Here is a 26,962-nt window from a genome sequence, read left to right as displayed (position 1 = left end):
GTATTTTATTCATTTTGTTGCAATTGTAAATGGGATGGTATTCTTAATTTCTCTTTCTGCTACTTCGTTGTTAGTGTATAGAAACGCAACTGATTTTTGTATGTTGTTTTGTATCCTGCAACTTTACCATATTCGTTTATTACTTCTAAAAGTTTTCTGGTGGATTCTTTAGGGTTTTCTATATATAAAATCATGTCATCTGCAAATAGTGACAGTTTCACTTCTTCCTTTCCAATTTGGATCCCTTTTATTTCTTTCTCTTGCCTGATTGCTCTGGCTAGGACTTCCAGGACTATGTTAAATAGGAGTGGTGACAGTGGGCATCCTTGTCTGGTTCCTGTTCTTAGAGGGATAGCTTTCAGTTTTTCACCATTGAGGATGATATTAGCTGTGGGTTTCTCATATATGGTCTTTATTATGTTGAGGTACTTTCATTCTATATCCATTTTATTCAGAGTTTTTATCATAAATGGGTGCTGTATCTTGTCAAATGCTTTCTCTGCATCTATTGAGATGATCATGTGATTTTTATTCTTCATTTTATTAATGTGGTGTATTACGTTGATTGATTTGCAAATGTTGAACCATCCCTGTATACCTGGAATAAATCCCATTTCATCATGATGTATAATCTTTTTAACGTATTGTTGTATGCGATTTGCTAGTATTTTGTTGAGGATTTTTGCATCGATGTTCATCAGCGATATTGGCCTGTAGTTTTCTTTTTTTGTGTTGTCCTTGTCTGGTTTTGGTATCAGGGTAATGTCGCCTTCATAGAATGAGTTAGGGAGCTCCCTCACCTCCTCAATTTTTTGGAAGAGTTTGAGAAGGATAGGTATGAAGTCTTCTTTGAATGTTTGGTAGAATTCACCAGGGAAGCTGTCTGGTCCTGGACTTTTATTTTTCGGGAGGTTTTTGATTACTGTTTTGATCTCCTTACTGGTGATTGGTCTATTCAAATTCTCTACTTCTTCTTGATCCAGTTTTGGAAGGTTGTATGATTCTAAGAATTTATCCATTTCTTCCAGATTGTCGAGTTGGTTGGCATATAGCTTTTCATAGTATTCTCTTATAATCTTTTGTATTTCTGAGGTGTCTGTTGTAATTTCTCCTCTATCATTTCTGATTTTACTTACTTGTGCCTTCTCTCTTTTTTTCTTGGTGAGTCTAGCTAAAGGTTTGTCAATTTTGTTTATCTTTTCAAAGAACCAGCTCTTGGTTTTATTAATTTTTTCTACTTTTTTTTGGTCTCTATTTCATTTATTTCTGCTCTGATTTTTATTATTTTCCTTCTTCTACTGATTTGGGGCTTTGTTTGTTCTTCTTTTTCCAGTTCATTTAGGTGCATTGTTAGATTGTTTATTTGAGATTTTTCTTGTTTGTTGAGATAGGCCTGTATTGCTATAAACTTCCCTCTTAGAACCGCTTTTGCTGTATCCCATAAATTCTGGCATGTTGTATTTTCATTTTTGTCTCCAGGTATTTTTTGATTTCTTCTTTGATTTCTTCATTGACCCAGTCGTTGTTCAGTAGCATTTTGTTTAATCTCCACGTATTTGTGGCTTTTCTGATTTTCTTCCTATAGTTGATTTCTAGTTTCATACCGTTGTGGTCAGAAAAGATGCTTGGTATTATTTCAATCTTCTTAAATTTATGGAGACTTTTTTTGTGGCCTAACATGTGATCAATCCTGGAGAATGTTCCATGTGCATTTGAAAAGAACATGTATTCTTCGGTTTTTGGATGGAATGCTCTGTATATATCTACTAGGTCCATCTGTTCTAGTGTATCATTTAAGGCCAATGTTTCCTTATTAATCTTCTGTTTGGATGATCTATCCGTTGGTGTAAGTGGAGTGTTAAAGTCCCCTACTATTATTGTGTTACTGTCTATTTCTGTTTTTATGTCTGTTAATAATTGCTTTATATATTTAGGTGCATCTACATTGGGTGCGTAGATATTTACAAGTGTTATATCCTCTTGTTGGATTGTTCCCTTGATCATTATGTAATGCCCTTCTTTGTCTCTTTTTACAGTTTTTGTTTTAAAGTCTATTTTGTCTGATATGAGTACTGCTACCCCAGCTTTCTTTTCATTGCCATTTGCGTGGAGTATCTTTTTCCATCCCTTCACTTTCAGTTTGTGAGTGTCTTTAGGTCTGAAGTGTGTCTCTTGTATGCAGCATATATATGGGTCTTGTTTTTTTATCCAGTCAGCCACCCTATGCCTTTTAATTGGAGCATTTAGTCCATTGATGTTTAAAGTAGCTATTGATAAGTATGTACTTACTGCCATTTTTTAACTTTTTTTCTCAGTGTTTTAGTAGTCCTTCTCTGTTCCTTCCTTCTTCTATACAGAATTGATAGTCTCTTTAGTTTGACCTCTGTCTGAAAGCTCTATTCTTTAACTCCCCTCCTCCCTCCTTTTCTGTTTTTGATATCATATCTAACCTCTTTTTTGTGCATTTGTATCCATTACCCTCTTATCATGGAAATAGATAATTTTTCCTATTTGTGGTCTTCTCTTTTCCTCTTAAATCAGTCCCTTTAACATTTCTTGTAGCACTGGTTTCTTGGTGACAAACTCCTTTAATTTTTGCTTATCTGGGAAATTTTTGATCTCTCCTTCCATTTTGAATGATAACCTTGCTGGGTAGAGTATTCTTGGCTGTAAGTTTTTTCCTGTTAGCACTTTAAATATATCATGCCATTCTCTTCTAGCCTGTGAGCTTTCTGCTGAGAAGTCAGCTGATAGCCTTATGGGGTTTCCTTTGTATGTAACTTGACATTGTCTTGCGGCTTTTAGGATTCTCTCTTTATCTTTAATTCTGGACATTTTGATTATGATGTGTCTTGGTGTAGGCCTCTTTGGGTTTGTCTTATTTGGGGCTCTCTGTGCTTCCTGTACCTGGATGTCTGTTTCCTTCCTTAGGTTAGGGAAGTTTTCATCTATTATTTCTTGAAATAGATTCTCTGCCCATTTGTCTCGCTCTTCTCCTTCCGGGACACCTATAACACAGATGTTAGTGCGCTTGATGTTGTCCCAGAGGTCCCTTAGACTGTCCTCACTCTTTTTAATTCTTTTCTCTTTTACCTGTTCAGCTTGGGTAATTTCTTCTAGTCTTTCGTCCAGCTCACAGATCCGTTCTTCTGTATCCTCTACTCTGCTTTTGAGTCCCTCTAGTGAATTTTTCATTTCCAGTATTGTATTCTTCATTTCTGATTGGTTCTTTTTTATATCTTCCATTTCTTTGTTGACATTCTCACTGAGTTCATCTATTCTTTTCTCCACATCAGTGAGCATCCTTAACACTCTTTGTTTGAACTCTCTGTCAGGTAGGTTGCTCATTTCTGTTTCACTTAGTTCCTTTTCTGGGGTATTGTCCTATTCCCTTACTTGGAATGTATTCCTTTGCCTCCTCATTTTGCCTCTTTCCCTGTGCTTGTGACTACGTATTAGGTAGGTCTCCTGCTCTTGGATAGGTGACCTTATGTAAGTGATGGCTTAGGAGGCCTGCCGTGTGCTTCTCTCAGTTCTCAATGTTCCAGGGGTGACCCCTATGTGGGCTACGTGTGTCCTTCTGTTGTGGCCTGTTTGCTCTCCCTGTAGGCGCCCAGGGAGGCTGAGTTATGCTCCTAGCCAGCTGTTGTAATGCTCAGCTGCTTGTAGTTGTTGTGGGCCCTTCAGTCTCTTTATCAGGTGTGGGGTGCCCCAGCATAGTTGGCTGCAAGTTCTAATACCACATTTGTGTTGCAGTATTTCTTTTAAGTGAGTAGGCCACCAGGGTGGCAGGTTGTTAGGCTCAGGGCCTTACAGTTGCTCTAAGCCTCCAGCCTTTAGGTCTCTTGTCAGCTCTGAAGATTGCAGATGGGTGGGGCTGGCCTCAGGCACGGGAGCACCCAACTGTTTCAGGCTTTGGAAGGTGGGGCAAACCCCCTATGTGGGTCTTTGAGAAGCACAAGTCTTCTGCAGCTGACAAGCCCTGCCACCCACAGTTCCACACACACTGTCAACACAGTCCTGCCCCATGTGCACGCCCCGACCTCCCGAAGCAGACCCAGTCTCTCCATGGTGGGAGCCCCACACACTCCACCACTACCCCACACTCTCCACCCGCTCCTTGTGCACGCCTTGCCCCACTGAAGTGGGCTTTGTTGCCAGGCTGCAGAGAATCCAGTCACCAATCTATGCAGGCCCACAAGTTGCCTGAGGGCTTGTTGTTGGGTGGGGCCAGTCTCTAGGGTGGGCTGCCTGCCCTGGCTGAGCTGGATTAAATAGGTGCTCTAGCGGGTGGGACAGACCCTGGGCTAGCAGGCCCCAGGGAGAACTCCAATGGCGTCTGTGTCAGCACGCCCACACCAGGCCACAACAAGGGCCTCCGCCAATGTCCCAGTCCCTGGAGAGGTCTCACCTCTCACCGAGATGCACACAGGGCCTATTAGGTGAGTCTCTTTTCACCACAACACTGTGCACCTGTCTTTCTGGTGATTTTAGGTTGCTTTCTGAAAAGGGTGAGTTTGCGTGTGGGCCCTTTAAGAGCCAGTTTTAATGTCTTTGTGAACCAGCTTTTCTGGGGGTGCTCCCCAATGTTTTAGTGGCAGGCAAAGTCAGATATTATGCCACTCATCTCGATTGTGCTGGGTCCACAAAATGCCCACAGCGGGGGCGCTCCCCGGCTCAGGGCCCCGCTCCTCCAGGGAGTGCTGCGTACCTGTGAGCTGCTCCCGGGTGGCCGTGAGGTGCTGCGGCTTGTGAAGGCGGCGTTTTTCCTCTCCAGAAGGGAGTTTCTGCCTCTTCTACCTCAGTTAGGATTGTCCGTTGTTGCAGAAGTTCCTCTTATCCAGTTTTCAATTGTCTCAGGGGTAATTTTTCCACGAGTAGTTGTAAATTAGCTGTGTCCGCGGGAGGAGGTGAGTTCAGAGGCTGCCTACGCCGCCATCTTGACTTCCTCCTCCAGAGTTCTTAAGTTAAGTAAGAAACACATATTGCCCTTTCTGGACCTTTTTTATGGCAGAAAAGGCACTTGAGCAACATTTTCCTAATCCTAATGTAATCAGGAAATCATAATGGGATTAGTTGATGAGCCATGACTCTCTGTAGGCAGTTTTCTCTATAATGGCAGCATCTACACAACATCAAAACATGGTGTTACAGCAAGATGGAGCCTATGTTATATCAGGCAACTGTTCTGAATTAACTAAAAACAGTCGTTTTAGTGTGAGGTGGACAGAACCTGTGTTTGTAAAGATTTCCTCCTTCAACACATCCCCAGGATTCTTTTGGCATCCATGATCTCAACTTTAATGTTCAGGTCACTGATGGAAGACTGGTTATCTTTAAGTAGTATTTTTGAGGGACTTAGGATTGTTAAAAAGGAAAAGGTCATTTCCAAGCCTCATTTTCCTTGAGTCTATGAATAAAACAACTGGGCACCTGACTGAGGAAACTGTATTCTCAATGTGTCATCTCTGAAAAACAAAAATGCAGATTTTACATCTACAAATTATGTATTTAAATTTACCCTCATAATGTAGTGGTGCCTGTTTTACGTGTGACTCATTTAAACAATCTCTATTGATCACAACATCACACTCTGCAAGGTAGCCTCAATGATGGAAACCAGTCAGAGATTTTGTTGTCCAGTCAATAAGGTCCAAAGAATAAGCTGTGAAAATAGTTCTAGAGTTAAATATACTATATCCTTCCCTTACCCCTACCACCTCTCCTGCTCCCTTGACATTTTTAAAATGGGATATTTCTAACAGAAAAATCCAGATTTTAAATATTGCTCTTACAAAATCACAAGCTCTGCCAAGACAGGGCCTGAATTTCCATTTGGCAATAATTGACTGGTGTGGAGAGACCATGCCCTCCTTAGATGGGGCATGCATTCTACAGTTCGCCCAAGCCCCAACTATTCTCTATTGCCTCTCTCATTCAGAAGCTCAGCATCTGAGGCTTTGTATGCTATTTTACTCAACTGCTTCTCTCACGTATTTTACCTACTGGACTCAATATTTATCTTATTTTGCACCTCCTGGACTAAATGTTTAATTAGTAAATTAGTAAATGGAACTGTAGTCAGCCATTTGACATCCCCAGTCCCTCATTCTTCATGCTGCATCTTGCCCTTTTGCGTCCTCTTCTCCTTCAGTTTCCTCTCTCAAAAGCTAAAATTCAGAGATCTTTTTATCCAGATTTCAATGGCATGAAAATTCTGGCTGTTGGGAAGCCCACATACTATGATTTATCCTGAGACCTGCACCTTCTAGAGATAACCCCATTGTCTTTTTATGAATTTCAGGGATTTCTATTATCCTTTGCATAGGCCAAGAGAGCTATATGGGTCTGGTAGGTACCTTCTTGAAATAAAGGAAACTGAGAGAGAGAGTAATTTTTTAACTTTGATGTTTACTTCATATGATCTTTATCTGGAACATTGTCACTCCAGGTAATTCTATTAGAAGAAATCTGACTTTGACCCCCTGCTCATTCTTTGACCGTTGATGAATCAGAAGAGTAGCGTTCAGCTTTGTAACTGTTACTATTTTAGAATTTAGAAAATATTTCTTAAGTTCCATCTGGATATATTGTTGGGCAAGGCAGCCCAATAAAACAGTCCATAAAACAGTTCCCTGACCTCTGGCTTTATAACTGTGTACACAGTGCTGGGGAATAAAGAGATTTTTCCTTCGCATTTATATATTCAATTTGAATCACACTATTACAGGCTATTTTAAGTACGTGATTTGGTCCATCTATTATTTTCTAGTTAATTCAAGTTGCTCATCTGTGCATGTTTTATCTCCCTTGTGTGGCTAGTGGCTACTTATTAGAGAGTGCAGTTCTAGACCATTGCTTTTGCTCAGGCCTGTGTAAAAGATTGAAAGTGAGAGGAAGTTAAGGGAAGGTCACTGGTAGGAGACTATTGCAATAGTCTAGGTTTGCAGGATCATAATGACATAGGCCAGGCTTAGATCAGTAAAAATGAAAAGGAAAGCATTTATTTGTTACCTGAGTGAAGGGAAATCAATTAGAAAAATTTTTGAAAGCTAAAAACCAAGAAAAATTTCTTCAAGCATCAAACGAGCTTCAGCCAAAGTTTATTCTCTAGAATTCTAGTTTCATGGACTGCTAAAAGAAAAGCCTTAGAAATACTAACTTTAGGAAACAGTTTGTTGTACTGTGAGTCATCTCAGAGATTCTCAGATGTTAATGTGCTTTGTGAGCCCAGAAGGGTGGGATAGATTAGGCCACATTTCCCGAACTTGTTTTACTATGGAATTCTTTTTGGTGGATATCCCATAGTATTAGTGTTCTGGGGAACACATTTTGAGAAAAAAGAAAACAGCCAAGACATTGAGGATTTGCTAATGAGATGCTAGCCTGAATTCAGAGGAGGAGAGAATCCTCAGATAGGGCTTAAGTGACTCCAGAGAAGGTACTTTCGATATTGTAGTGGTGTCATGAGACTACACCCAGATGTCTCCTTCAAGATCAAGGAACTCACTTTCCCAGCTGTCAGGAGTGTTGCCAGCTGACAGTTCACAGGTAAGACCCTCTCCAGAAATAGCACTCATTTGAAGGTAGTTCCTTTCCTCAAATCTATACCCATCCCCATCCGCAGCCTGCATCCAGTAACTAGTTGATATGGGGTTACAAAGGCCCAGCCCCTTGCTTTGATTCGGATCATCTCTAAAGGGCCATCCCAGTTCAGACCTCCCCCTGGGGTTGGCTGAGAACTCTGTTATAATGCATTGCCATTCAATTTCTCCATTTGTCCTATCTGAGCCAACTTTCAATCAAGGAACTCATCAGCTGAAGGAGAGGCCAAGTGCCCACATGGAAGGGACCTACAACCCCCTGGCCGATGTATGGAAATAATGATTTCCCGAGTCCTTCCCCAAAGGGACCTATAGCCATTTATTCAGGCTACCACATACTGAAAAAATAATATCAGATACTTCAAGGACTATTTGACACTGAGTCCCAGTTAACATTTATACCCTTATGATCAACTGAGGCCTCTGTTGTGACTATGTCACAATGGCCTTTTTATGAGAGTGGGGTTATATGGGGTCAAATAATAAATGGAGTCCTGGTCTGCGTCCTGGTTCACTGTGTGTTCACTGGCTCCATGGACCCACCCAGTGATCATTTCCCCAGTACCCAAATATATATATATAATTTATAATTGACATCTGGTAATTGACCGAACCTTTACATTTGTTCTTTTGCCTATGGGGTAGTGTAGTTCTTTTGCCTATTGTAGTGGGAAAAGCTAAATGGTAGCCTCTGAAACTTTCTTTCTTCCCAGCTAACACTAAAAGCAAAACAATATCACTTGATGGAAGGAATGGCAGAGATTCGTGCTACCTTTAAAGACCTACAGGGGTAGTGGCCCCTATCCTATCCCTATTCATTTAATTCACTAGTCTGAATTAAACAGATCCTGGAGGATGAAAGTGGACTATTACAAACTCAACCAACTAGTAGTCTCAGTTTCAGCTACCGTGTTAGTTGTGGTATCTTTGCTAGAGCAGATTAACACAGTCTTGGGTATATGGTATGTGGATATTGATCTGGTGAATGCTTTTTTTTCATCTTCATCATGAAGAAGGATCAGTTGAAATTCAAGTGGGATAGATAGTATATATTTACAGTCTTGCCCCAGGGCTATGTTAACTCTACCATCTTATGTTATAATAAAGTCTGAAAGGACCAAGACCATCTAGACATTCCACAGTATATCATACTAGTTTACCATATCTATGATGTTGTGTTAATTAAACCAGATAAGCAAGTAGTGAAACATCAGAAACTGAAAGACTTGAAAAGATATATGTTCACCAGGGAGTAGAGAGAAACTCTTCAAAGATTCAAGGACACACATCAGTAAAGTTTTTAGGAGTCCAGTGGTGTGGAACATGCTGGGACATCCCTTCCAAAGTAAAGGACAAATTATTACAACTTTGCCTCCTACCATTAAGAAAGAAGCACAACATCTGGAAGGCTCCTCAGATTTGAAGGCAGCCACTTCCACATTTCACAATATTACTCTAACCTGTTCACCAATTGACATGGAAGGCTGCCATGTTTGAGTGGGGACAAGAGTAGAAATAGGCTTTGCAGCAGTTCAGGTTGTGGAACAAGCAGCCGTACAACTTGAGCCAAACAACATGACAAACTTCATAGTATTAGATGTATCCATGGTGCATAGAGAGGCCATGTGAAGCTTATGACAAGCCTCAGTAGCGAAATCACAACAGAGCACTAGGGTTCTGGAGCAAGGCATGCCATCTATGGCAGAGAACTATACATTATTTGAAAAAAGAGCCATGATAGAGTCTGACCAAATGATATAGGTGATGATATGACCAGAACTTCCATCATGAGCAGGATTCTGTCAGACTCACCAAGTCATGAAGTCCTGCAGCTCCAGAAGCAATTCTCTAAAGGATGGAAATGGTATATCTAGGACCAGCATGAGCAGGGCCAAAGGGCACAAGTAAGCTGATCAGGTCTTTTAGACTTCCACATCGTCCACCACCATTATACAGGTGCCTCTCCCTTAGCTCACACTAAGGTGGGTCTATTAGGATCTGTTGATGAAAGAGGAAATAGGATGAGCTTGGTTCATTGGTGAGCCAGCTCAATATGTGGGTGAAGCTGAAATTAGACTGTGGCTTTGTACGGGGCATTCTCTGTACTAATTTGTTGTGGTTATAAAACAACTAGCAAAACAGCTTACATTTGTATTTATTTTCTATTCCATACCTTTCTGCCCCATGTTTTTTCTCCTCAAAGTCCATTCCTTTCAAAAAAAATAAGTGTGTTGGAGAAGTAGAAAAAAAAAAATCCCAATCAAGAATGGCCCTAAAAGACAGCAGTGAAGGGACTCCTCCCAAAGAACAAAGTTTCAGGAAGTGTACCTAGTCATATACTTCGAGTAGAAAGGGAAATGTCCTGTCCTGAGATTAAATATATATTTGTTTGTGTGTGCATGCATGTGTGTGTGTGTGTGTGTATACAAACTCATGGACTATGGCAAATGTCTTGATTTGTTGCTTAGGGGATTAGAAGGAGAGAGATTAGAACATCACGGCCCAGGAGAACTGGGAAAGGAGCATGTAAATGGACCTTAGGGAGTGGGCACAAAGTGTGAAAATCTTTGTATGACATGTTAATTCACAGTAGAGAGCGTCCACCATGGAAGAGACACTAAACCACTGAGTAGACAGAATGACTCATCCAGCCCAGGGCTGGCACAATGGGTGCATGACAAGAAGAGCCATGCTTTCAAGGATAAAGGCTATGCATCAGCCCCATAACATGGGCTCCCACCCTCCAAGGCTAATACAGCTACTGTTGCTGTGAAATGTCTAACCTGCCACTCTCTAACAGATACTAGGAGGGAGCTTTCAATATGATACCATTCCTGGAAGAGACTAACCAGCCATTTGATGGCAAAATGATTACACGGAACCTCTTCGACCTTGACACTTCATCTTGACTAGAATTAACGTATATTCTGGGTATGGGTTTGCCTTTTCTGCCTGCATGGCTTCAGCCAGAATGACTATCTGAGGGCTCATAGAGTAACTGATCTGTTGACATGGTATCCCACATAACATTGCAATTGACCAAGGGAACTTCTTTACAGTAAACAGGCCCATACCATGGAATCAATTCATTGATCCTATTTCATATTATAACACCCAGAAGATGTTGGCCTGATAGAGCAATGGAACAGTTCTTTGAAGGCACAGTTAAGGTACCAGGTTGAAGATGATGCTTTATGTGTATGAGACACATCTTTTAGGGCCCAATCTATACCCTAAACCAATGATCATTATAAGGTACTGTGTCCCCAATATGTAGACTACATGGGTCCAGGAACTAAGGAGTGGAAGTAGAAGTGGTCCCACTTATCATCACCCCCAGTGACCCACGTGGGTAATTGATGCTTTTATCTCCACAACTCTAGGCTCTGCATGTCTAGAAGTTCTGATCCCCAAATCTAGAATTCTTCTACCAGGGGATAAGTAAGGGTCTCATTGAACTTTAAGCTATAGCTGTCATCCAGTCTTTTTGGTTTTTTGCCAAGGCCAATAGGCAAGAAAAGGAGTCAACAACCTGCCAGGGGTAATTGATCCTTATCATTAGGAGGATAGAGGGCTATTCTTACACAACAGGACCAGTAAAGAACATGTCTAGCACTCAGATGAACCACTGCAGTGTACCTTGTTATTCTCTTGTATAATTTTAAAAGTAGCCATGGCCTAAGAATGAGAATGAGAGTCTGAATCACCCCACCAGGTCAACCACCTAGACCAGCAGAGGTGCTAGCTGGGGTGTGGGGAATTTAGAATGGGCAATAGAGGAGGGAGTATCACTTGCAGCCTTTTGACCATCTGTAGCTGCAGGGCTTATAGTTTAGCCCACTAACTTTCCTCTTGTGAGTTTCCCCAAGAAAATAGATCAACAAGAATCTTCGACTTGCTGTTCCAAGATGGGGTAAATTTATATGAAGCAAATGAATTCACATAGCACAAGAGAAGAATTTACGTGGATGGTGTGATATGCTATGAGGATCCCCCCTTCAGGGCTGAGCAGTCATCCTCCCAGCTGCCAGGAGACCCTCCCCAAGAATCATCTTTGGTCAAAGGGAGCTGTGTCACTCAAGAGTATGTCCCCTTCCTGGGGGCAGCCTGTATCTTATAACTGGTCTATATGGGGTACTAAGGTCTTGGCCCCTTGCTCCATTCTCTGAAAGGTCGTCTCAGCTTCAGAGCTTCCCAGGTAATTAGCTGTGGCTAATCTATTGCAACTGTATTGCAGTTCAACTTCTCCTTTTGTTCAATCCTGCTTTCCTCACTCCTTGATATCTGTTGTAACTGAGATTCCTCCCAATAAAACACATGCACTTAAAACTTTATCTTACAGTCTCTTTCTAGAGGAACTGATCCTGTGACAGATATGAAATTTAAGGGTGCTCTCTATAGGTTAGGCAGCCTGATATAAATCAAAAGTCTGATCACAGTCTGATGATTATGTTACATTAAATCAAGCTGGATTTAATGAACACTCTGTCCTTATCAATTTCCTACTAATGTGGTTGGAACCCTGAGATTTCTCTACATTGTGGTAGAACAGCTTTGTGCTTCAATGGCTAAGGGAATGAAGTGTGAACAGGAAGAGGTTTGGAGAAACGTGAGAGATAGAGATCATGGTCCTAAGGCTGTGGTCCAAGAAGGATGCTTGTTGAATATCAAGGAACTTCTATCAGTTGGCCACTCTTAACTGAGAGTGGGAAGGATGTGTTGGGTCCCTGGGATAAGAAGTATTTCAGAAGAGAATTAGGTACAAAAATGCAAAAGATAAATTTCTAATTGTTTCTGCAAATGGAATATAGACTTTTTGGGAAAATACCCTAAGTCTTATACTTCATATTCTTTGATGATTATGTTAGTTTACACTTTTAAACCAGACTTGGCTGAAAATTACATATTTTTAATTGACCTTCAACATACAGAACTCCAATTCAACTAAAAAATACCCATGACCCAGTAATTCCTCTTTGGTAGATACCCCAAAGAAACTCTTGTACATATGGAAGAATGTTTACAGCAGCACTGTTCACAGTATCAAAACTTTAAAGGAGTCCATATATCCAATAAGAGAAAAATGGATGAACATTAACATAATGGAATACTATTATATTCAACAACAGAATACAGCAGTTGAAATGAACTACAGTGAAATGCAAAAATATGGAAGAATATAGCAATAGAACATTCAATGAAAAAAGTAAGAGCCAAAAGATTACGTAGAATATGATCCCATTTTTATAACAGTATGAAAACTACTAAAATAAAAAAAGATATTTTGTAAGAATACATGTAGATGCAATAAAACATGAAATTCAGGGTGATGGTTTCCTACAGTAGGGGAACGTTGGGGGATGTTTGATTAGATATAGGTTATTGTCATGGATCTAGCTTTTATTTTGGTGGTTGGTGGGTCCATGATGTTTATTACATTATTAAATAATCTGGGGTTCACACATAGATCACTGGTGTGAGTGTATCATGAACCAAACATTATGATTAATACAACAACAGTCCTGAAAGGGAAAAAAATAAATCCAAAAGATGAGCATATCTGATTTGCTCCTTCAATGTTACTCAAGTTTTCAGTATTACCCAATTACATACCTATGGTAAGTACTCTAAATTAGCTCATTGAACCCCCATTCTGGACCCCTTTTAGCATGCAGAGGCCAAAAAGCTAAAAACTACACTTCTCAGACTTCTTTGTAGCTAGAGCTTCACAAATCAAGGGTAATCAAATGAGACTTTGATCTAGAACTAAGCCATGTGAGAAGAGAGAGAAAATGTCACACCGTTTAGCTGGTGTGGACAGTGGCAGAGAGGCACTGGCGGAGAAGCAGTATGTCCAGGAGCGGGCGGCTGGGTATCAGCTTCCTGAATCTGCAGCCTCTTGACCACTGCAGAGACAACCGCTCCCTTGACCCTGATGCACAGTTTGGTTTTGGAGTTGTTCTTGAAAGTTCAGCCTAGAGGGCAATTCTTTTCCTTTCACTGATACAATAAACCATAAAATACCCTTTAATAAATCCCTTTCTCTTAAACTTGCTGAATAGATTCTGTTCTTCAAAACTTAACCCTGGCTGATACAATATCCATAACAGAATTTTTCCTATTTCTCTATTAGTAAGATAATATTAAAAGAAAAAACAACTGTCATTGATTAGTCTTTTTTGCTCAGTTTTCTTCATATCAAGACAAACCATAAGCTTTCTTGTTCTTCAATTTAAATAAGAGTGACATATATAAATTGCAAATATGACACATACAAGTTTTTGTATCTCAGAGTCCATCTTATTTGAGATAGACAGTACATGTCTGAGTAATACCAAATTGCTATGCACCAAGCATTCTTCTTTATAGTGAAGCAATATTGTGCTTATTGAGTATTAAAATTCTACAAAGGTAGAAAGGTGTGTGACGCTGTGATAATTAAATAAAGTTCAACTTGCTATTAAAGTCACATCTACTCAGATGTTCCTAATACCTAATCATTAATGAAGAAGGCTTATTCCAATCCTGAAGTGACAGGAAGTGTATGTGATGTGGATACTTAGACAGGTCACTCATCCAGCAAAAAGGGACCCAGCAGGGCATCTGTTCATCCTCAGAGAATGGCTTAGTCTCAAGGCAGGAGTCCTGCCTGATTATGCAATGTGGTTCTTCACTGAGAAATGCCTAGACTGGACTTAGTTCTCTGTAAATGACATTTCCTGGGGAGGAACCTTCTGTTTTCCATGTGTCGAATATGTGGCAAAATGACAATCAAGGGCATGAGAAATTATAAAAGCGTAATTGTGGGAAGACCACTACTCCCTGCTAGGCTCATTCTTCCTGTGATTGTTTTCTGCTGTGAGTGTAATCAAGTCATATTAAAACTATATAGTAGAAGACATTTTATTAGCTGCCCCAACACTGCTTGCAGAAGGGCCCACCATATGTACTCTGGGGGTTGAGGGGCATGTAGGAGTGTAGGAGAAAGAACGGGGTGGGGGAAGGATTAGCTACAGCTAACTGGATGTATGGTGAACACCTGACTAAGGCATGATCTAGAAGAAAATTTGAACTCAGATCCACAAAACCCAACATCAGTAGTAGAATGCTGAGCTGGGCTGGGGACTATTTGGCCATGTGCAACAGATAAGCAAGTAAAAGAAGTTCTCGAAGAGAAAGAGCCAGAGTGAAGCAAACAGGAAGAAAGAAGCACAGACATGAAGAGGCTACACAGCCTCAATTTACATTCTGCTGAGAGAATATAATCTATTCTAAGCAATGCCTCAAAATCATGCATAAATGCACATCAAACAACCTTCACAAGGCATCTGCTTAGATACTGACCAATCACCATATTGAATAGATAGTCATGTCTGGGACCTTATTATGACTTTCATGGGGTGTAGGCACTTTTGTCATCATGGGTCCCTTATTCCATAAAAAAAATATATTATAAATTATATTTTATGACTGTTGGTATAAGGGCAAATATTATCCAGGCTGAATTCATTATTATGTATCCATTATTATTAATATAGTCATTTCTTTCCTTTGATTTTAAAAGAAATTAAAATTAAGACATTTTCATGGGCCCTGGAAGTGTCGTGGGCCGTATGTGCATGGAAACATAGAATTGTGTAACTAATGGATGAGTCAACCCTGAAAACTTTTAATACCTCTGAGGATTAGCTTTGGGGACTTTTGTAGAGCATAGGTTATAATTTCAATCCTCACTGTTCTTTTTAACACCTTTCCAATTTTCCTTTTCAGGTGAACTTCAAATTCTTCATGTACATTGCTTAAAAATGTTTGACTTTGTCAGCAGATACTGCCTGTTCTAAGTACGTCTGTAATTTGGCTGTAGGTTTTTAAGTGGTTGTCACCTCCATCCTAGAAATTGATGCATTTACTTTACTGCCTCACTTGAGGAAGTATGTGACTTTGAACTGAGTCACCTCAAGGACATGATTAGCTTTCTGAAATGGGACTGTCTTCTGAGAGCATCAACCGAGGAGAAGTATCAGAGAAGAGATGGAGAATTCATCAGAGGAGATTGCAAAGGCCCCAGTGCAAAACTCACAGGGAAAATGGAATATGTGTGACCAACTTGTTCCAAATATAATTTTGATAAAGTGACTTGGTCCTTTTCTGCTGTTCTATAAAAGCTCAGTCTCCTTCTGAATCTCGTTCCAGGACCTGGAATAAAATAAGCAAGGGTCACTTAGGACTATTCACAGATGGATAAATAGTAAATCTCAATACGACTGTTTCTCAGGAATCCTGTATATTAATAAAATAATTATAATTTTTATTTTAGAATACTTTTTAATGTTGACTTTAAGTTATATTCAGTAGTTTAACTTCCCTTTCTCAGTCTTTGACAGATCAAACACAATATAGAGCAAAGTTTCTGGATATTTTGGGGATCACAGATTCTTTTGAGAACTTGAAAAAACTGTGAACCTTCTCCCTATAAAAAAGCACACAGATCTCCTGAGCTCATCCATGGATCACCCATTTGAAAAATCTTAATACAAAGATTATAAATAATTTACTTAATAAGATAATGTAATAAATTTATGTGTAGAATTCTACACCTAAGAAAATTAGAATACTGCACTTTTCCTTTTCATGTGCTCATAGGATTATTTACAGAACTGATCATATAGGAAGCTGCAAAGAAAATCTCGATAAATTTCAAATGTATGCAAAAAATTTACCATCAATATTCTCTGATCTATGTACAATAGAGGTAGAAATTACTAACAAAAGTATGAACAAAAAAATCCAACTTCGTGAAAATGTTAAAACTCTCTCCAAGTAACTTAGATCAAAGGGGAAATCAGACTGTAACTGCAGACTGCTTAGAAAATAACAATAATAACACTACATAGCAAACATTTGAGATATGGCCAAAGTTATACTCAGGGGTATATTTGTATTTTTTAATTCTTTCATTATTAAATAATAATGAATGAAAATAGATAAATTAAAAACTCATCCCAAGAAATTAGAAAAAGAGAACAGCAAAACAAACATAAGGGAAACATAAGAATGGAATTAATAAAGGTTAAAAAAAGAAATTGCTAAATTAGGAAACAAAAAATTAGTGGAATTAATATTTAAATTTACATAGTTTATGTGTATGCAAAGAACATTGGTGAATTGCATTGGCTGTTAATGATCCTTTCTGTGTTTCTAAATATTTGTCTTTTTCTTTTTTCTGTTAGTACTGAGTGGAATTATGGTTTAGATTTTGAGGCTAGCAAAAATATTAACTAATATTTGTAAACACTTTAGTGGTTTACAAAACAATTTTATATACATTATCTCACTCAACACTTGTAACAACTCTGATGGGTAGGGATAGGCATTCTTATTAGTCCTTTTTACAGATGAGGAAATTGAGATTGAGAGAAGCTGACAGGCTTGCTGTATTGAATATTTCTTTAAATTTCATTTGTGATTAACCTTGGAGAATGAGGAAAAGTAAAACAGGCGTCAGTTTATATTTGGGAATTTTCCTATTCCTAAAATTATTTTGTACATTACCACTGGAAAGAGGAATAAAATGCATGCTATCATGTTTAGAATTCAGACAGCAAGTATGTTTGGGCTTAAAACTCTTTTAAGAACCAGGAAATTTAAGTCAACCAGGTGAATGGTGTACTTCATTAACCTTGTCTTCCTGAACAGATAGAAACTGTGAGCCAATAAAAATTAGACCTTTGCTCTCTGGTTGAGTGTGAGGAGAAAATAAACCAGTGAGAACTATGCCTCTACTTCTGATGTTGCAGAGATGCAAGAGAGTGGACAGCGAGAGGTCACCCTGAATCCAGTGGACCATATTTACGGAGGTGTGGCGGAAGGATAGAAACTCCACAGAAAATCAGCAGTCTTCCTTTCCCATCCATCTGTTCAGGGCACACCCTGAGACACAGGCTTGCTTACTTCTGCAGTTCCTTCTGGTATAGAAAACGTGGGTTTCAACTAGTCCTGGAGAAATCATGACATCCATTTCCATTCATCTCAAAAATAAAAATGCCTACCCTTGAGGGCAGTGTACCCTAGAGCCAGGGGTGGAAATACATGCCATTTGACAAATAGTCCCATTTCTATTTATTCCTGTTTGTCCATATTGCCCCAACTACAATAACACCCTCTTTCCTTTTTTAAGTGTCTTCTCTACAGAGTGGTTAATTTGGTGACAGCATATGGATTGGTAGGCAAAATTGTAAAGGTGGTCTGAAAATGATTTGAGCTAAACCAGAAAACATTCTGTCCACCTGCCAAAGATCATACTGTTAACAAAAAGATGTTCTGCTTCTGAATCTGACGTTCTTTCCACTTTTTGTCTACCCCACTGCTGCATGAATAATTCTACCCTCATGTTCAAAGCCAGTCTTACTGTGGTTCTCAGAGTCCCCTGGTTCCTGCTATTGCCCTCAAATTTGTCGTTACTGGTGCCACATAAAGGATACTAAAAAGATTTCCTGTTCCCCAAATATCTTCCCCATTCACTTCCTAAAATGCCAACTTACAGTGCTTTAGATGAGGCAAATGATTTGAATATAATTTTTGACTCTTGAAGCAACAGAAAATTTTATAATGGAAAAGACAGGATGAAAAACTAAAATAAATACATGATAAAAGCAACAAGACTAAGATGAAAGCAGAGATAGAATGTGAAAACACTTTTAATAAAATGATAGACACAAAAAAGAATAAGATCTGCTCTTAGTCTGGTGTGATAGTTAATATACTAATCAAATAATTATAGTTTTAGAAGGTGACTAAGATCCATCACATATTCATGAGAACAACTAACATTGATTTACATTCTGCAGCACCACAGCCCAGAGACGTGAAGGAACCTGCCCAAAATCATACAGCCAGGAAGTGGGACAGCTGGGACTTGGTTCAGGTGGCCTGGCTCCAGAGGCTTTGCTCAGCATCTGTGCTCTGTGCCTCTGATACTCTTTGATCTAATAATACTAATCCCCATCATTTATTCCAAGAAACAAATTCACAACTTAAGAAAAAAGCCAAAAGTACAAAAATGTTTGCAGTAGCATATTTGAAACAAAAAACTAGTAACTAGTAATAAACTAGATGTAAAAGAGATCCAGAAGCGTTAATAATATCCACCATTTATTGAGCACATATCCTTACGTACCAGCCACTGTCCTTATGTACATCATTTTACTTAATTGTCACAGCAGAGTGATCTTCCCCATGTTGTCAATGAATAAATGGAGGCTGAGGAAGGTTAAGTCACCTGCCAAAGTTCATAGGGCAAGTAAGTGACAGAGCAATGATTCAAATGCAGGCTGCATAATTCCAAATTCCCTGCTTTCAACCTCCACTTAGTCCTGTCTCTGAGAGCACTGAGGAGTGCTCACATCTTTCCCAACCTGACCCTGGCCTTGACTAACTAAATGTACTTCCAGCAGCAAATCCAGGTAGGTGGGGCTTTGGGAAAAGCAGAATTAGAGTCAGGCCACACAGGTCCCCTCCACTTCTGGGAGTCAGAGTTACGGGCACTCCCCCGCGTCCCAGCAGGGATTCCCCACACCATTTCTGAAATGATATACAAGGGATTTGCTCTGTCAGCAGGTATGAAAGGCAATGTCTCAAGTGAAAGTCCCCAGGGATGGAGGCTGGGAACGGTAGAGGGGATGAGGCTTAATGCAATAATCTGGAAGAGAAGAGAAGAAAAGAGCATCTTCCTTTCTGAGCCTAGAGGAGAGCCATGTCTTCCCAATCTCTGTATCATTCTGGATGTAGAAGGAGAACTGGACATAGAGTTGCCAGATCTAGCAATTAAAAACACAAGATTCCCAACTAAATTTGAATTTTAGACAAACAACAAATAATTGCATGTCCCATGCAATATTTTATCTGGCAACCTTAACTGGACAGCGTGTTTTTATTTTGTAAGAATGGGACTGCCCCTTTCAAAAGATCATTTGTATACATGATATTGCTCTGCAGTGTTTTGCCTTCAAGCCTTGCTTCCTCACTAGAGGGGCAGAGCTGATATCATTCTTTTATCCCACCTTGGTGCCTAGCAAAGTGCCTGGCATACAATAAACATTCACTAAATTCATCTCAACCCTAAATGTATGTTGAAATGAATGAATGACAGAGGAATTTATAATTAGAAAGTAGAATATTTAGAAATAGATCATCTGTGATTTCAACATCTCTCTGAAAAGTGACCTCCTCTGTATGAAGGCTTCCCAGATTCCCATCTGTATTAGTCAGAGTTCTCCAGAGAAACAGAACCAATAGGATGTTGTATATATATATGAAAGAGAGAGAGATTTATTATAAGGAATTGGTTCACACAATTATGGAGGCTGACAATCCCAAGATCAGCAGTCAGCAAGCTGGAGACCCAGGAGAGCTGATGGTGTAATTCTAGTCTAGAGGCCAGCAGGCTTAAGACCCAGGAAGAGTCACTGTGTCAGTGTGAGCCAGAAGGCAGGAAAAAAAATAGATGTCCCAGCTCAAAGGCAGTCCAGGAGGAGGAATTCCCTCTTATTCTGGGGAAGGTCAACCTTTTTGTTCTATTCAGGCCTTCAGTTGATTGGATGGGGCCCAACCACATTAGGGAGGGCGATCTGTTTTACTCAAGCTGTCAATTTAAATGTTAAACTCACCCAAAACACCCTTACACCCAAAATAATGTTTGACCAAATATTTGGGCACCTTGTGGTTCCATCAAGTGGACACATAAAATTAACCATCACACCATCCCCAAGCAGAATTAGTTGTTCCCTACGGGCTCATGTAACACAATGAAGGACAAGCATATTTAAGGAAAGGTACAAGGCATTGGTCTCAGCACTTGTAAGTTATTAGTAGCACTTTAAGTGTTGGCTATTCTTATTCCTCCATTATAAGACTCTTCTAGTCTTTTTGACCCTTTACACACGCCCCTGTGATGGCTACATGTCTATGCCCCAGCTCATTGCGAATTCCTTTAGCACAGAAACTTAGTGCCTAGCACAAAATAAGACCTCAACTCAGGTTTACTTTTTTTTAAATCTGTTTGTTATCTTCTCTGAGCATTGCTTTTATAGGTAAGATACATTTGGCTCAGGTGTCCTCAATTAGGAAGTACCAATGTGTTCTCCCGAACCTGAAGGACAGACAAGCTGCCCCAGGGATATGCCATATCTCTGAATGGCAAGAGAGAGTCATGACTTGATTGACTGCAGCCTTCACAAGCTGCTGCAACATCCTGCCACTGGATGGAAAATCATAATCATTGTTTGTTTTGTTTTTTTTTTAAAGATTTTATTTATTTTTTTCCCCCCAAAGCCCCAGTAGATAGTTGTATGTCATAGCTGCACATCCTTCTAGTCGATGTATATGGGATGCGGCCTCAGCATGGCTGGAGAAGGGGTGCGTCGGTGGGCGCCCGGGATCCAAACCCGGGCCGCCAGCAGCGGAGTGCGCGCACTTAACCGCTAAGCCACGGGGCCGGCCCAATCATCATTGTTTTATAGATGCCACCTCTGAAATGATACATCCCAAACTACCATACTATTTTGTGGGATACTCTTTGTGCGGTGATTTGCTTTCTTTTTCCCAAAAATCTCTTCCACTGGCCCATCAGGGGCCTTGAATTCTAATTAATAATCACATATTAGAGCGATGTCTGTAGGTGTGGTCCAGGCACCACCTAAGTCAGAAAGTTTCAGGTGATGGTTGAAAATGCATATTCATAAGCCTACAGTACCCAAACGTATCATATCAGAATCTCTAGAGTAGAAAATCTCCATTTTAACAAGCACTCAAGTGACTTTTATATCTACTAAGGTCCGAGATCCGTAGCTTTAGATTTTTCAAAATGCTTTCATATATATTATCCCTTTTAAAACTCACATCAGTGCTTCTATTAGGCTTGCTATCATTAGCCTCATTTTACAGACTTAGAAACAGAAACATTGTATTAATTTCCTAATGCTGCTTTAAAGAAATCATCATGTACCTAGTGATTTAAAACAATACAATTTATTTTCTTACAATTCTGGAAGCCAGAAGTTTAAAATCAGTTTTATGAGACTAAAATCAAGGTGTCAGCAGGGGTGGCTCCTTCTGGAGGCTCTAGAAGAGTCTGTTCCTTGCCTCTTTTAGCTTCTAGACACTGCCTTGGCTTGTGGCTGCATCACTCCAATCTCTGCTTTCGTCTTCACATTGCCTTCTCCCACTCTATTTTCATGTCTCCCTCTTACAAGGATTCCTAGGATAACATTGGGCTCACCTAGATAATTCAGGATAATGTCTCCATCTTAAGATCCTAATGTAATCACATCTGCAAAGTCCCTTTTGCCAACAAGGTAACAATCACAGGGTCCAGGGATTAGGATGTGGACATCTTTGGGGGGCACTATTCAGCCTAACACAGACACTACATGACTTACTGAGATCCATAGCTGGTGAATGGCAGAGCAATGCAAACCAATGACTTGTTTTCAAATTGAAATGACCCCATTAAACTGTGTTGTTTATTGATACATCATTGAGCACTAGTTCCTCAAATTAGCTTCAAGTGGGAACTTGAATTGATTGCATGCGTGACAGGACAATTGGAGTATAGGCAAAGGCTATGCCTGGGTGGAATGCCACAGCGAGAACCCTGGGCTTCCATGAGGCACCTTGCAGATGGCATCTGGAAGAATGAAGCGGGATGGAAAACTGCCAAAAACTTTAGCTAACCTGGAGCAGGGCTCAGATGCAATGCCACAAGCCTGTGGAACTTTTGCAGTCACTAGAGATGAGCCCTCTTCAGACTCCAAACTGGAGCACTTGAGGACACCCAGGACTATACAAGAGGGCTTACAGGCTTCCCCGTCAAACTGTGGGCCCAGACCAACGGCACCAGCAGCACCTTGTTAGAAAGCAGAACCTCAGGCCCCACCTCAGACCAACTGAAGCAGAATCCTCATTTTCACAAGATCCCCAGGTGACTTGTATGCACATTAAATTTTGAAAAGCATTGTCTTTTATCACAGCTTATTGCCTCCATGTACATGGGAGAGTGGAGTTGTTGATACATTTCAGGCCCAGGGCATCATTATGATCTGAAATTGGTCATTCTTAAAAGGATGCTGTAAACTCTACACAGGCTGACTGATGTAAAACACAAAGGAAAGCTCTGAGTCAAAATGCCCTCAAGGTTATCTGCTGTAGAACTGAAGAGATACTGGGTTCATTAAAAGAAATAATTGCAAGCCAGAAAGGACAAGAGTCAAGGATGTCCTTTGAACATTGCCTTCGTTCAATTTAAGAAATCTGGAAAACATCCAAGTGTGATCTTAGACTCTAGGCATGCAATGCTAAAAGCTACCACCGGGTCAGAATAAACTGAAAGGAAATGTAAATGTCACTTGAATATAATATAAAAATGTATGTCATCCAAGGTTAGCACATTAATAGGAGAGAAGACATAAAATATGAGAAGTCATTATGAAGCTTTATTCAATTATTTTTAGAAAAATTAATTACTTGAAAAAGTTATATAAGAATTGTGTTCTGATTTGGTTAAGCCAGACATAGATACATTTATTCATTCAATTGAGCAAACATTTGTTTGTGCCAAGTACAGTGGACATAAAGATAAACAAGACACAGCATTTGCTCTCAAGAAATTCACAGAAGAGACACATAGGTCCTTTTAAAAAGATGCAACACACGTTAATAAGTACAGGGTAATAAGTGCAGGTAATAAGTACAGAGTAATAATAAGTGCAGGTAATAAGTTCAAGGTAATAATAAGTGCAGATAATAAGTTCAAGGTAATAATAAGTGTGGGCAATAAATACAGGGTAATAGGTACAGGGTAATAAGGCACAATCTGTGACAGAAGCAACAATGTTGATGAGTAAAGTAGAAGCAATCGAAAATTTAGAAAATACAAAAAGCAAGAAGAAGAAAATAAAAAGCATATATAGTCCCACTGCAGGATTTCGCACTTAAAATGTTGCCATATGCCCTTTGGGACTTTTCCCCGTGCACACATATCCATCTCGTATTTACTTCTGATTTATAGGTTGAACCATCTGGAATTGCTCCTTTTGTAGGCTAAAAATGATTGGCTATTGGCAACTTCAGATGGTTCAACTTAACACTTTCAAAAATGTCTGGGGATAACTTATAACAGTAAAATATATAAAACAGGTCATTTTTTAAAAATGAGAACAAAAAGTACTTGAAATAGCAGATGTATAAATGGTCCCAGACACCTGAGATCCATTAGTTACTGCCTTTGCACTTTATATCGTGGCTGTGAGTTTCCTGAAAGCTAAGAAACGGCAGAAAACACATTCTGTTATTAAAATTCTCCTAATTAAAGGAAGCATATGTTGTTTACCTGGAAAAATGAACTTTTCCTCTCAGTGAAACAAAAGGAATTTATTATTTTAAATGATGCTCTTTGCATGATTCTCTCCATTAGAGCAAAAACTATAATATTAAATCTTTACTCAGTGATGGCCTAATTTAACACTCAGAGAGAATTTCAAGAAGCAGATTTCGAAAACTAACAAGTGTCTCAGATTCAGTCTGAGAAACTGCTTCAAGTAAGCTTTTAGCAGGTGCCAACTCATAGTCAAATTAGCTCCTACATTCTCTTGAAGTGCTGGTAATCTATGTCATTAATTAAAGAGCACTCCGTGTGTTTTAGATGCCAGAAATGTTGTCAGAGTTAACTTTCTGCTATGACAATTTATTTAGGAACTTGATTCTTGTTCAAACAAAAGATCATTTCTGTGTTACTGAGGTTTGCTCAGAGAGCAAGGACCAGAGATGTGCTCAGGTGACTTCTTTGAGAAAATGTCACACCATCAGGCCTAATGAGAACTGGAATGTTGAATATCTGTCAGGGTCATTTAACGTGTCCAGCATTTCTGTGACCTTGCCTTAGCCCTAGAGACACAGCTGTCATCTCACCTTTCCTGGTTCCTGCTAGTATGCATTCTCCTAAGCCCTTTCTCTCTATCTTTTCTTCTTTTATATTTCTGTTGCTTCCATCCTCTCTCTCTGTGTGTGTCACATTCAACGTACCCTCCAGGGGGAGAGGATTTGATTAAGTCATAGCTATCCAATATGGAGCACCCTTATTGAGCAGAGTGAGGTGATCACAGAGGCTATGGGTTAAGACTAAGGGCTCTAGAGTCAAGCAGACAGAAAGAACCTGGGTTCAAGCCCCAGCAACTCCACTTATTAGCCTGTGACATTGGACCAGTTACTAAGCCTCTGTGATGGTGCAGGCTGGTCATGAGACACATGTGTTTCAAGTTGGATGATTATTGAGAACTTTTTCAATCCTGTCAGGGTATCTCTGTAACTATATGTGTATTATTATTAAGATGCATTTGATAATATTTCAACCAACCTCATAGGACTATTGTGAAGATTAAATATAACAATCAAGTGAAGGCCTCTGCATTGTGTTTGACTCACAGTAAGTGCTCATTAAATATTTAGCTATTATTACTACGTTCAGCCCTTGACAATTACTTTTGACCCCGATTTCTGGTTTAATCAATATTGGGCAAATAACAGAGTCACACGACGCTAATCCTGGTAACTTTGGGTGCAAGGAACCATCTTTTTTCCAAAAGGGAGGATAAGCATGGTATGTGCTTAGTGTTTTACACGTTGTTCAGGAAGATCCCATTTCTGCATGAAATAGGATGCATTTAGCATCATAAGCCTGGAAGATATGGTTAGGGCTTTAAATAATTAAAGACATTATTACAAACTGTCCTCTTTGACCATAAAAGGAAAGAACAAGTAGAATAGCATCCTGGGGGACTCTCCAGGATTTATCTGCTTTTGTTTCCTAATCATTTCCCAGACATAAATCTTGATGCCACAGCTAGATTGGGAGTTTGAGAACAGAAAATCATATATTTTAATTTCTTTTTATTTCCCCAAACTGCTAGGCAAATAAATAACAGATTCTCAAAAAGCACTTGTGACCTGTCTTGTTGAAGACAGTTAAGCATTTGCTCAGTGGTAAATGGAACTAACATGCAATTTTTTTTTTACAACTTTTAAGGTATGACTGCAGCAGAAATTCTCTTGGAGTCCTTTGAAAATCCTCTGCTCTCTTAGCCCTACGCATACCTCTCCATCACATTTGTCACAGTGATTAGCAGATCTCCATGATTGCTTAGAAAACAAGAGAGACCCAAGTCACTTCCATTATTTGAGGCTTATGCATTAAAAAAAATTTTTAAATCAAAAGAATGTTATAAAACAAAAACAATGCAATATAATTCTATTATTTATAAGACCAAAGATAAACACCAATATTAATTAATAAGGGAAATATAACAAAAATAATTTTAACAGTCAGTTTACAGTATTTCTATAGTTTAAATTTTTCTCAAAATCATAAAAGGAAACAGTAAAAATATAGTAAGATAAATATATTAACTTACAGTGTACTACAGATGGTGTGGTCTGACAATGAGATACATATGTTTAAGTTGTATGACCTTGAACAACTTCTTTGAATCTTGTCAGAGTGTCTCTGCAATTATATGTATGTTATTATTTGTAAACAATGTCTTGAGGACCAGTCAAATGGCCCTCATGCAGCACCCACTCCCAGCCAGGTATAATAATTTCATCAGCTGCTGTGGGAGTAGCGTCTACAAGCAGACAAGTAGACGCTCACAATTTAAAGGTCCTTAGGAGTCTTCTTGCCCAATCTCACTTTCCCATTCAGCTTTCTTCTCCTCCCTCCTCCCTTCCCCACTCTGCCAACATCTGCTTTTAGTATTCGATGAAAATGAGCCAACATTTTTGATAATCAGCAAAGTGATCTAGACTCTCTAAATTTTCTTTGCATATTTTAATCATTTACTTAACAATTTATAATTTTTTTAGGTGCTGTTTTATCTACGACACTGTAAAATTCATGGAAAGCACGGATAATGTCTATTTTGTTTATTATATAGCAATTCCTAAGAACATAATAAATATTTGTTGCTTGACTGGATTTTTGGACACTCTCCTACATGAATAGCGGGAACATAAATTGTAGGGAAATTTGCCAATGTATTTATATGCATAGAAAATCTGCTGGGGAAACACAAATAATGTTAATAGTAGATATCTCTGAGAAGTGGGATTATGGAGGGCTTTTATTTTCTGGGTCATTTAAAAAAAAAAACAGCTCCAATGTTTTCCCTTAACCTACTTAAACATATGTTTTTCTTCCTTCCTTCCTTCCTTTCTCCCTCCCTTTGGCTTATATTTTAAAAGGTCCTTCAATGTCTGGACACATCTTACTAGATCACCCACTGGCTCTCATTAGAAAGCTCTCCTCCAGT

The sequence above is a fragment of the Diceros bicornis genome, chromosome 7 (genome assembly GCF_020826845.1).
Source record: "Diceros bicornis minor isolate mBicDic1 chromosome 7, mDicBic1.mat.cur, whole genome shotgun sequence".
Classification (NCBI taxonomy): domain Eukaryota; kingdom Metazoa; phylum Chordata; class Mammalia; order Perissodactyla; family Rhinocerotidae; genus Diceros; species Diceros bicornis.
This window is presented reverse-complemented; position numbering follows the sequence as displayed.